This window comes from Pelodiscus sinensis, chromosome 21 (genome assembly GCF_049634645.1).
Source record: "Pelodiscus sinensis isolate JC-2024 chromosome 21, ASM4963464v1, whole genome shotgun sequence".
NCBI lineage: Eukaryota > Metazoa > Chordata > Testudines > Trionychidae > Pelodiscus > Pelodiscus sinensis.
The window spans coordinates 22,869,623-22,882,472 of record NC_134731.1 but is presented as its reverse complement, the minus strand read 5'-3'; positions in this window follow the sequence as shown (position 1 = coordinate 22,882,472).

Below are 12,850 nucleotides of genomic sequence, written 5' to 3'. Positions count from 1 at the left end.
CTGGGAGATTGGTCGGTTCTTTGCTCCCATGATCATTTTAACTTGGGTGAGCTCTGTCCATACCACCCAACACAATGCTAGGACTTGAAAACCTTTCCAAGATTAGCTCTTGAAAACTGATTCAGAACTCAGGCGATTTGAGGGTGAGGGTATATCTTCACTTCTGATAAAAAACACTCCCAGCTGGCCCATGACACTAACTGGGTCTCAGGCTGTGGGGCTGTTGAATTGCCATGTTGACTTCTAGGCTTCGGCTGCAGCCTGAGTTCTGGGATCCTTCCACCTTGCAGTTTCCTAGAGACCAAGCTACAGAACAGTTAAAAAGTCCCACAGCCTAGGTCACCTGAGCCTGGGTCAGCTGGTGACCGTCAACCATGATTGTAGGATAAATATACTTTCGTGTATCAGTTTATGAGAAGTCTTGAGATTTAGGACTTCTCTACATGGAGACAGCCAAGAAAATTAATCAGAGTTAACTAAAGGTGTCAGTTTGAAGTGGTTAGTTTAACCACATTAAATCCATGTGTGGATCCAGTTATTCAGAAATAAAGTGTCCTTAACTCAGCTTAAGAACATAAGAACGGCCATACTGGGTCAGACCAACGGTTCATCTAACCAGGTATCCTGTCTGCCGACAGTGGCCAATGCCCGATGCCCCAGAGGGAGGGAACACAACAGGTAATCCTCACGTGATCCCTCCCTTGTCACCCATTTCCAGACAAACAGAAGCTAGGGACAACTGGCTAATAGCCATTAATGGACCTAACCTCCATGAATCTATCTAGGAGCCTGAGCATGGTTTAATTCATTTCCAAAATGCTTTCTCTCTTAGGGTACATCTACACTAGCTCGTTAGTTCGAGCTAGGTAGGGTATTGAGGACAAGTGGAGTTGCAAATGAAGCCTGGGATTTAAATATCCCGGGCTTCGTTTGCATGTTCCCGGGCGCCGCCATTTTTAAATCCCCCTTAGTCTGAACTCCGTGCCCGTGGCTACACACGGCACGGAGTAGGTAGTTTGAATTAATGACCCTAATTCGAACTACCGTTACTCCTCGTGGAATGAGGAGTAATGGTAGTTTTAATTAGGATCTTTAATTCGAACTACGTACTCCGTGCCGCGTGTAGCCGCGGGCACAGAGTTCGGATTAAGGGGGATTTAAAGATGACGGCACCCGGGAACATGCAAATGAAGCCTGGGATATTTAAATCCCGGGCTTCATTTGCAACTCCGCTTGCCCTCATTACCTTACCTCGCTCGAACTAACGAGCTAGTGTAGACGTACCCTTAAAGAGAAGTGAAGAACAATTTCCCCATCTGAAACTGTAGGGCGAATTTAAGCCAGGTAGAATGTAATCCATATTAGGGCAGGTCTACACTATGGGGGAGCTTGACTTAAGTTATGCAGCTTCAGCTACATGACTAGCTTAGCTGAAGCCAATGTACTTAGATCTATTTACCACAGTGTCTACACTGCGGCGTGTTCTCAGGAGTCCTGCCGACTCCCCTTGCACTTCTCATTGAGGAATACCAGAGTTGAGAGGAGAGCAGTCAGCAATTGATTTATCACGTCTATCCTAGGATCGATCGCTGCCCCGTTGATCCAGCCAGTAGTGAAGATAAGCCCTTGGAAAGACTCCCCTATTGCCGATAATATTGCACTTACCTAGTGCTTTTCATCCATCGGTCTCAAAGTGCTTTACAAAGGAGGTTAGCAACACCGCCATTGCACAAAAGATGAAACTCGGGCACAGAGGTGGAAGTGACTTCCCCAATGTCACCCTGCAGGTTGATGGTAGAGTTGGGAACTTAGTCTCCTGAGACCAATCTTCTCTTAGCTACTATACATGCAATGTTCCCTATTAGTGCAATAACACCTTTCATGGACACAAGCAGTGGTCTAGCTCATCCTAAGCACAGCAGATACAGCGTTCCCTGCTGCAGGTACTGATGTTTGTGGAATCTGAACTGCTGGGCATTTAGCTGTCACTGGCTACTAATCTGCAAATCTTTGTGTTTTATTGCAGCCCTTCGTCTAATGACTGACGAGGCCTTGGTGTCTGAGGTCTGAGCAAGTCGCAACCCTGATGCAGCAAACACAAAGTAGACAGCCAAAAAGCAGACATTCCTTGAAGTAAGATTCGGAGGAGTGCTGGTACGGGTTGAACCTCTCTAGTCCAGGACTCTCTGGTCGGGTAACGTGTGTGGCTAGGAGCCCTCGTGGCTAGGAGCAGGGGCTAGCTGGGAGTCCAGCGATGGAGGGACCAGTGGAGGGAGCACAGCCAGTGGGATGGAAGCAGAGCTGGTCCCATGGGTGGGGGGCCAGTGGCTCTGAGCCTGGTCAGGGGGCTTGGAGTGGAACCAGACTCATGGCCAGGAGACTGGTGGTCTAGAGCCTGGCTGGGGGGCCAGGAACAGAGCTGGTCTTGTGGCTGGGGTCAGGGAGCCCAGTGGTCGGGTCTGGCAGTGGAGTCAGCAACCATGAGGAAAGTTCAGTGAGGAGGTTGGCAGCCCCAAGGGAGAACCCTGAAACTGGCAACAGAGGGGTCAGAATTGACCATCCCTGGTCCAACAAAATCCCTCATTCAGGACCCGTCAGGTACCAAGATGTACAAAAAAAAAAGACACAGAAGAAATAACAATTTCTTGCCTTGTGAATTGAATATTTTTCTCTCTAAGGAGTTTCCCTCCCACCTCCCCCACTTAACAAGAGACTGGTGACACCCCACAATAGCTTAATTGTGAAAAGAAGGTGGATAGGTATGGGAGAAAAGGTATAATTAGGGGTGAATCTGGGATTTTTACCAGATTAGGCCCCTGCAGAAGGCTTCCTTCACAAAGTGTACTGTTGAAAGAGGGAATGATTGTGCCTTTCCCACCACCATTATCAAAGCTACAGTCAGTCAAGTCTTCCCTGTTATTAAATGCGGCTCTGAAAGTCTGCATTGTGAAACTGAAGGATATAATCACAGGTGCCAGACATGGGGAGAAAGCTGATCCAGAGGTGTGTGTGGGGCGGGGGGAGAAAACACAAAGATGAGCTGAATAAAAACACAAAGATGAGCTGAATAAAAACACAAAGATGAGGTGTAAAAATCAGATTCCAGGGGGCAGGGAAGATGGGAGTAAAATGAAGCAGAAAAAAATCCATCTTATTGGCGGGGGGTTGTGGTTTGGGATTTCCTTTTGTTAATGCAGAAGGAAATGAAGACAATGCCAGCCTGTGCTGAGTCCTTTGCCAGCGTTTGACGGCGGTGCTTCATGTGTAGGCAGCAAATGCGTTGCCTCGTCAATTCGTAGTTTATGCACTTGTTGCCTTGTCGTTGGCTGAGAATTTCTTCCAGTTCTAGTGCACAAGGGGCTTGCTCCTGCAAAGAACACAACAGGGGCTGGCATTGTCTTCATTTCCTTCTGCATATCGGAACGGTGGGGTGCTCGCGACTTCTAGGAGTGTCCAGCCCTTCTCAGGGGGTACCCAGTACCTGAGAGAATCAGGCCCAACATGCACTGCAATGAGGATAGCCCTGGAACAGATCCCAGGAACTCTCCAGGAGCTACATTTTACTGGACACACTGGGCAGCAGGTGATTTGTGGGTCGACTCTTAAGCCTGTGTGGAGCTCATTGAAATCCTAGAATCATAGAGCACTAGAAGTGGAAGGGACCTCAAGAGGTTGTCGAGTCCAGTGCCCTGCCCCCACGGCTGGACCAAGCCCCGTTTAGACCAATTTTTCAAACTACGGGGCGCAACTCAGGACTGGGTGGTGGAATGTCGTGTGCTGGCTCTCGTTGCTGCAGGGGCATCAGGTGAGCAGGGGGGGATGCTAAGGCAGCTCCCTGCCTGTCCTGGCACCACAAACTATGCAGCAGGCCTGACTCCTAGGTGTAGGAGGAGTGAATGCCCAGGACTCTGCCCCTGCCCTGAGCACTAGTTCCGCACTCCCATTGCTGCTGGCTGTTCGGGGTGCAGCCTCGTCTGTGGTGCCAGGAAAGGCAGGAAGCTGCCTTAGACCCCTAGCTGCACTGCTGACTGGGAGTCGCCTCAAGGTAAGCCCCTCCTGCCCCAGCCCTGACCACCCGCCCCCCGCAAAGCCAGAGCCCCCTCCTCCATCTCAAAGCTCTCCTCCTCAGCCCCACCCCAGAGCCCACACTCCAGTCAAATTATTTTGGGTCTCAGTATCAACAATTTTCTTCAATTGGGTCATGAGAAAAAGTTTGAAAACCAGTGACTTAAACCTCCGCTGACAGATGTCTGTCTAACCTGCTCTTAAATATCTCCAATGATGGAGATTCCACAACCTCCCTAGGCAATTTATTCCAGCGTTTCACCGTTCTGACAGTTAGGACGTGTTTCCTAATGTCCAACCTAAGCCTCCCTTGCTGCCATTTAAGACCATTGCTTCTTCTCCTGTCATCAGAGGCCAAGAAGAACAATTTTTCTCCCTCCTTCTTGTAGCACCTTTTCAGGTACTTGAAAACTGCTATCATGTCCCCTCTCAGTCTTCTCTTTTCTAAACTAAACAAGCCCAGTTCTTTCAGTTTTCCCTCATAGCTCATGTTCTCTAGACCAGTGTGGCACAACCTTTCTTTATAAAGTACCCCTTTAAAAAAAATTATAAGTACCCTCAGTACCTACAGTTTTCAGACTCACCAAATTTTTTTTTACCATTGCAACACATTTGTTTCAACAACTTAATCGTAGCGGGGCGGGCGATTAAATTTTTGGGTGTAAAAAGTACAAAAATAATAAAATGCTGTAAAACTTAAAACAAAAATTCAGTTTTCTCCAAATTTCAGTTGTATTGATGTACCCCCCAGACTTCTCTCGAGTACTCCAAGGATACTTGTACCATTGGTTGAGAAACACTGCTCTAGACCTTTAATCATTTTTGTTGCTCTTCTCTGGACCTTCTCCAATTTCTCCACATCTTTCTTGAAATGTGATACCCAGAACTGGACACAATACTCCAACTGAGGCCTATTCAGCACATAGTGGAGCAGAAGAATGACTTCTAGTGTCTGCTTACAACACTTCAGTTAATGTCAGCACTTTAGACAGATTGGCTGTGTTTAGACTGGCCGCTTGAATTTCCGGAAAAGCACTGACGATCTCATGTAAGATTGTCAGTGCTTTTCCGGAAATACTATGCTGCTCCCGAAAGACTTTTCCGAAAGACTTTTGTGCCGTTACGCCAATTATTTTCCAGCATAACAGCATTGCACAAGAGGGTTTTTCTTGCGCAAGAAGGGGCAGTGTAGACAGTTCCTTCTGGCGCAAGAGCCTCTTCTGCAAAAATGGCGGCTTATTAGATATGCAAATGAGGCTCGGCGATATTCCACACTTAGCCTCATTTGCGTATTTCCCGCGCAACAAGCCGCAAGTGTAGACATAGCCCTGGATTTTTAGGGGTAAACTTTCAATTGGCCTTTACCTGAGCTGACACGTACACAACCGGAAATGGCTTTTGAATGATTATAGAATGGCATCCATGGTAGGGCTGGTTCCTCATCTTAATTTCCAAAGTGAGGTAAACGGGACTCTATCCGGGCTTGGATTTCGGATCGGACTCACCTCGTCCTCATTGAAATAACGTAGCTTTGCTCAGCATGGCTGTAACAATTCCTTGCTCTTATCCAATGACAGACCTTGGTGCGCTTTCCAAAGGAGACCCCCAGTATGATCCTCGTTTGGAAATGGGGACACTGAGGTATAGAACAGGGATGTGACTTGCCAAACACATGGCTTTCCTAAGGTCCCATGAAGTTTGTTTTTAGCCACCTCTCCTGGCTCTCAGGGCTTTGTGCTGTTATTTAGCTCTACTGTGCCCCTAAATGTCTGCTAAGCACCCAGTCAGCAGGGGAAGTATAAGTAATGCTGCTAGACCTATCGAGGAGGAGAGAGAGCTCAGTGGTTTGAGCATTGGCCTGCTAAATGCAGGGTTGTGACTTCAGTTCTCAAGGAGGCTGTTTAAGGATGTGGGGCAAAGTCTGTCAGGGATAGTACTTGATCCTGCTGTGAAACAGGGGACTGCACTTGCTGACCTTCTGAGGTCCCTTCCAGTTCTAGAAGATAGGCATCTCCATTGATTTGATTTTGGCCTCAAGTGGCCCAAGGATGCAGAACTAGAGAGGTTTCACCTGTATAATGACGGATGCCCTTTGTATGCTAATGATCTGACTTCTATATAAATCCGCCCCATGTACGGCAGACAACTTGCTTTTCCTTCAGGATGGGTCATGTCATGGGATCTGAAAGCTTTTATGTGCGTGTTAATACTCTATCAACATGAACCCCTGAGAGATCATTCCATACGTCCTGTATGACAATTAAGCTTTCTTCCTGCACACGTCAGATGACTATTAGTGAAACTTTAGAGCTCGACATCCCGCCTCCCAGACAACCAGGTGTGCCTGAGGGGGATTCTTTCTGTATCCATTAGCTCAGACTTTACCCCCAGCCAATAGCACAAATGCGACAGTTACGTTAAAAATGTACAATAAGATGAACTGGAACATATTGATCCAATTTATAATAGCCTTACAAATCCCCAAATCATTACATCCTAGTAATAACTAATTTTTATATAACTAAATGAGCTTTATCTACTCCACTGCACTTCATAATCACAAGTAAATAGCTCCTTCTTCCCTGTCTTTCAGAGAAGAAATTTCATTTCTTCAGTAATAGGTTTGTACCATACTGTGCCCTCTCGCTGCCGCACCCGTAGATCCTTGAGATTTGCAAAATCTCACCTTCTTTGAAGTTTTTGCTTAAATAAACAGCTCCCTGCTTTTCCTCCAAAAGCCGATTTTAGGAAAATAAACACACAAGCAGTGTTTTATGGTAGCATCTATTTGACAAGCAAACATGTGCAATGATAGATGCAGCCTCTGTTCTTGAGGTCTGTTCTACTGATATATTATTAAGGTGGTGAAGGAACGTGGAACTTTATCACTGCCAGGGGTGACAGTCCTGCCTCAAATTAGGCATAAAGCAAAATTTCCCTCCCCAAACAGGGCAGGAGTCGTCTTGTGGTGAAGACACTGGAGAGGGACTCAGGAGATCGGGATTCAGTTTTTGGGCCTGACACAGATTCCCTATGGTAAGCAGGGGGGGGGGGGGGAGAACAAAAGAGGCAGTTGCTCCAGGACCCGGCGATTCAAAGGGGCCCAGAGGTCACTGTGCCAAGTGCTCCCAACAGCGCTAAGGGCTGCGGAAGGGGACCGGGGGCCGGTGCATCACACTCCACGTGGTGCTCAGGGCTGGCTACACCTGGCCCTGCCCCTTCCATGGGGTGCTGAGCCAGCCTTCCCCGCACCTTGCCTAGGGGCCGGCGGAAGCAGTCTGCTACCCTGCCTGTGAGATCTGGGGCACGTCACTGAGGGCACGTCTACACTGCAGCCAGAGGTGTGAGCTGTAATTTCAGTAGCCATTCCTCAGCTAGTTTGAATCCCGGTAGCTCACTAAAAACTACACTGAGGAGGTGACAGTTCCTATTTCACCCTGGTGGTGACCAGGAGGGTTTGTGCAGCCCAGGCTGAAACCTATCCTGCCAGGTCCTCGCTGCTATTTTTAGTGTGCTAGCTAGGGATGTTAAAGACTAGTCGACTATCCGGCAAGCATTTGCTTATCGGACAGTCTTTTGACTAGTCGATTCCACCCCCCTTGCTGCCTTTATGAGATAGAAGCAGCAAAGAGGGGAGGAAAGGAGTACTTCAAAGTGGGTACTTCCACGGATCAGCTGTGTGGCAGATGCCCCTTTAAAATACCACTTCTGGCATTTCAAAGAAGCAGCTTCTGAAGAGCCTGGGGTCAGCTGGGAGTCCCTAGCTGATCCCAGGCTCCACGCAGAACTTCCTCAGAACCCTGGGGCGGGTTCCGGGGAAGTGCCACAAGGAGCCCGCGGTCAGCTGGGGAGTCATCAGCTGACCCTGGGGCTCCTAGCGGCATGCAGCGTAGCATGGAGCCCGGGGTCAACGGGGGACTCTGAGTCCCCCGCTGACCCCGGGCTCAGAGTCCCCCGTTGACTCCGGGCTCCATGTGCTTTTCAAAGTAAGCACCCGCATATAGCCCGGAGTCAGCGGCTGGCCCTGGGGGGGCTGTACGCGGAGTTCCCCATTCCTCCTTTGAAATGTACAAGATCCCCAGTGGAGGCTCTTGTACATTTCAAAGGAGGAATGGGGAAGTGCCTGTCGACTAGTCGACTAGTTGATGGAAATTCCATCGACTAATCGACTAGTCAATTAACTGCATTTTAACATCCTTAGTTCTAGCCAGACCAAAGCCAGTGCAGGTACCGCAATCTGCAAATCACAACGCTGGCTGCAATGCACATGGACCTGTAATCTCTCTGTGCCTTTGTTCTCCATCTGCAAAATGAGGGTGATGTAATGTCTTTCGCAAAGTGCTTAATTGGCTATGTAACTACATAAGCGGCAGGTTCATTATTAGTACTTACTTCTTCTTCTCTCTCATCTGTTTGGCCTGAGAGTTCTTCAGGATCAGGGCTGCCTCGGGATATGTTTACCTGCTGTGCTACGATGAGAACCATGTCTTCATTGGAGTCTCTCACCGCTACCATAACACAAAGGAATAATAATTAATAACACCTGGTTTCTTCCAACGCATCTGTCTTTTTTTTTTCTCTTTACACCACAAAAGGAATATGAAGAAGAAATCACACAGGCATAATTAGGTCCCAAATAACCATTTACTGAACTCACACAAGCCTTCCAGGCCTCGTTACTCACTTTGCTGCTCTGAATGAATTCTGGTGGCTTCCAAAACACATCCCCTAGTGTAGGCCAGGCCTTTAAGAGTCTTCTGCTGATTCTCACTGTGCGCTAAGTTCAAGTTACGATACGCAACTTCAGCTACGTTAAGTGAGTAGCTGAAGTCGAATTTCGGCGTCATCCACACAGCAGAAGGTTGGCGGGAGCATACACTCCCTTCGACTTCCCTTGCTCCTCGTGGAAGCAGGACTTCCAGCGCCGATGGGATGACTGTTCGGTCCTTTAAGAAACACATCACAGTGTTACTGTCGTATTATTATGAGTGTTATTAGAGCAATGCTACTGTGTTCTCTCAGCCCAGTTCTGCACTTGTGTTCAGTCTAATGGGGATTATTTGCCATGGAGTGGTAGCTAACAGCTAGTGATCGGCTGCTTCAACTGAGTAATTGGTGCTCGCTAACAAGCCTGTTTTGTTGCTAGAGCACTGTGTCAATTTTCCATGTAAGAACCTGAAATCTACATGGGATTCCTACATGAACTACTGCAGCTAAGGAAGCAGTTGGATCTTTTATCAACATTTAGCATCAAACCACATCATGAATTCTTAAAGAAGCTGGGGCACTCCAGCAGCAAAAGGCCTTAATTTTGTGGTCTCCCACTAACTGCTGTTGCCAGGCTCCACCGTGGCTTCAGGGGATTGACTTTATGAAACAGGAAGGCTACTTCCTACATCATCTGATAAATGTGGAGAGAACTTCAATCCAGGTGGTATCTACCTATGACTGATCCGGCAATACTGCTGCCCTGAAAGGCTTTTGAAGATTTCCAGTTACATGGCTCCTGTATCTTCTCCATCACCATTGACAATGGGGCCTGGTCCATACCTCTGTATCTTTTAGCTCATCTACTTCTCCTCCTCTCTGAGTTTTTTGCATCTCTTCTTGCCCTGTTTTCATTGAGCCCAAAGTGTGCCTTCCCAGTCATCTTCCACTCTTGCTGCCCTAACTCTGTCACTACCCTATTCCAGATCCCTTCTCCTGCCTTCCATTTTGGATTCTAACTTCTCGTCCTCACCTCCAGGGTCATTTCTACACTCATTTCCTCTTACTTCCCCTGACACTCCTCCTGCTTTTCCCGGACCCCACTCCCTCCCATCCCGTTCTCCTTCCAAAAAGTCTCCTAAATGTCCTCTCCCTTCTTCTGCATTGCCCAGATAAATATGTAGCTTCATTTATACTTCCTTTGCTGAAGTACTACAAGACAGACCACTTGGCATAGAGAAAAGGTTCCTCATAGGCAACTCTAGCTCCATCTTTTTCCTCCTTGTCTCAGACCTCTCATTTTTCTCCACTGGGTAAAATTATGTTCTTTCTCCATTGCAAAATCCATAGCAACTGCATTGACTCCAGACCTATGTAGCCTTTTGAGGTAACTTTGGGCCCTTTCCTGACTCAGAATTCTCCTCACCGGGATGGTGGGCCTGATTCTCCACCACCTGGTACTTCGTATTGTGTCTCTCTCTTCACAGTGTGCAACAGGGCACCAAGTGCTCCCTTTTCTGATGTGACAGCGTGTCAGGCTGCACTCACTCTGCACAGATATTAATGCCACAAAGTGCATGGCTGTGGAGAATGAGGCCCCCTTGTGTCTGCATAAATGGCATCAGGTGAATTTGTAATATTGCCCCTTGCATGCCTTGACTCCACCTCTACTGGGCTTTTCTTTCTCGTCTTTGTCTTCTCTTGGCTTTACTAACTTCAGGTTGAATGTCTCTAGTCAGGCACTCTCTGGTCCAGCAACATCCGTAGTCTGGCAGGATGTTCGTTAGCTGGATGTCCACTTATCAAGACTGTGGCCACGTTTCCTGTGGTCCCATAAAGTTTGTTTACAGCCACCAGTCTTGCCTCTCAGGGTTCTGTGCTGTTAGTTAGCTCTAATTTACCCCTAACTATCTTCTAAGATCCCAGTACACAGTGGAAGTGTTGGTAATGCTGCTAGACGATATTGATGTCTCGTGGTTCGGCAACTTCTCTGGTTCGGCTCCCGTCAGGTCCCAAAGTTGCCAGACTAGAGGTTGCCTGTACAACTTCAATCTCTTTGGCTCATCAGTTCTCCACCCTCAAGACACCACGTTGGGCAGAACGCTGCTGCTGGCTTTCCCACAAGAAACAAGGCCATGTCAAATGCATTGCCAAGCAATGCCAAAAACTTCTCATTATTTCAGGACGCAGTAAAATAATTATCTCTGTATGCCGGATGTCCTCCAGTAGAGTTGCACTGACGTGTACCAGCTGAGAGTCTGCTCCCTAGCTTATCTGTGAACTCCTCTAACTCTTGCCACTATCTTCAGGGAGTAGCTGAGTTAGTCTGTACAGGATAAACTTAAAAAACAACAAATGGTCTGATAGCACTTTATAGACTAACAAAACATATAAATGGTATCTATACAAGCGAATTCATCACTGGAGCCAACAACATAAGCTACCAAATCAAAAGGTCATTTGACTGCACATCCAGTAATTTGATCTATGCCATCAAATGCCAGTAATGCCCCACTGCTATATATACTGGACAAACTGGACAGTTCCTACAGGATAGAATCAATGGACACCAATCAGATATACATAAAGGGAACATACAGAAACCTGTTGGGGGACACTTTAATCTACCTAATCACTGTTTAAAAGATCTTCAAGTGGCTGTCTTGTCTCAAACCATTTCTACTAGCCAAATACACAGAGAGGCGTTGGAATTACTATTCATCCACATGTTCAATTCTCATGCTAATGGCCTCAATAGTGATGAAGGATGGTTGGGATACTATCAAACTAGCATTCAATGAAGGTGCAAAAAGCTCTTTTTGTAGATTCCTGTTATTGCCTTTGACTCTTTTCTGCTTCATTTTAACTATCCAATCTTCAGGGTGCTTATTATTCCCAGTTTTGCCTTCCTGTTTTTCCCTTTGATATTTCCATACCCTCTGCTCCTTGTTTATCCCTCTCTTTTCCTCCCTGCCCCTTCTCCTGTATTTATTTATTCTGGGTCTGCACATCCTAAACTCAAAACTCCGGTCATCTGAAGAAGTGGGCTGTGCTCATGAAAGCTCATGATACCATCAACATGGTTTGTTAGTCTATAAAGGGCTACCAGACATTTGTTGTTTTTTAAGTTTATCTTGTCACTATCTGAATCCTGCCTACTTTCTGTCACTTAACACAGTTTCGCTCCTGATAGTGCAAGACTCTTCACTGATGGTGAATCTCTCTGCCTTAGCACTGAAATCCACTTTCAAATATGGCCTGATGATACATCTTTTGTCTCTTGCCTAATCTACTTCACTTCTTTCTCCCTTTCTTTCTTATTTTAAGTTGGTAACTGCATCATTTTAGTCTGAAGAGTGCAGTTAGCATGCCTGGCTCTGGGCAAAATACAGCTGTATGGCTAAGCAGAGAGGATTTCAGAGAGATCCTAGCAGTGTCATTCTTCCCAGCTTGCTATGTGTTCTTCTGGCATTATTCTTCCTCTTCATAGAAATCAGTATCCGTGGCGTTATTGTCCTTTGTTTTATAGCCTGCATATTACGTTCTAGAAAGGTTGTGAGGCACTCACTCATAATAGGGAAGATTTCCTAAACCTTTTTCATTCCTTTGCAATTTATGTTTTATCTGCGTCTATAAAACAGGATTTTCCATGGTATGAGGGTGCCACAACAGGGATCAGAACCCTAATGCAAGAAATTATCTTCTCCAGTGACTGCAGCCCATAGCAGTGCAGTTAGAGGGGGGCCGTGTCCTGACAGGCAGATTGTTTTCCAAAATCACTGTTTACAAACATCAGAGGGTGGACGTGTCCCTCTGAAGGCCTGATCCTTAACTTGTATAAATCCGGGTAGTGTCGCTGAATCGAACGTAGACAAAAGATATAGCAGAGCTGGTCTGCTGAACCAGACAAGGCCGCCATGGCATCTTATGCTGGTGCCACCCTGAGGAGGTCTACATGAGACGCTGATGAAAAAGGCTAGGAGCTGCTGGAGACAGGGCCAGTCCTAACCAATTGGTGGCCCTGGGCAACCAGCTTGCCCGTAGGGTTGCCAGATGGTTTCAAAAAAATATCAGACAA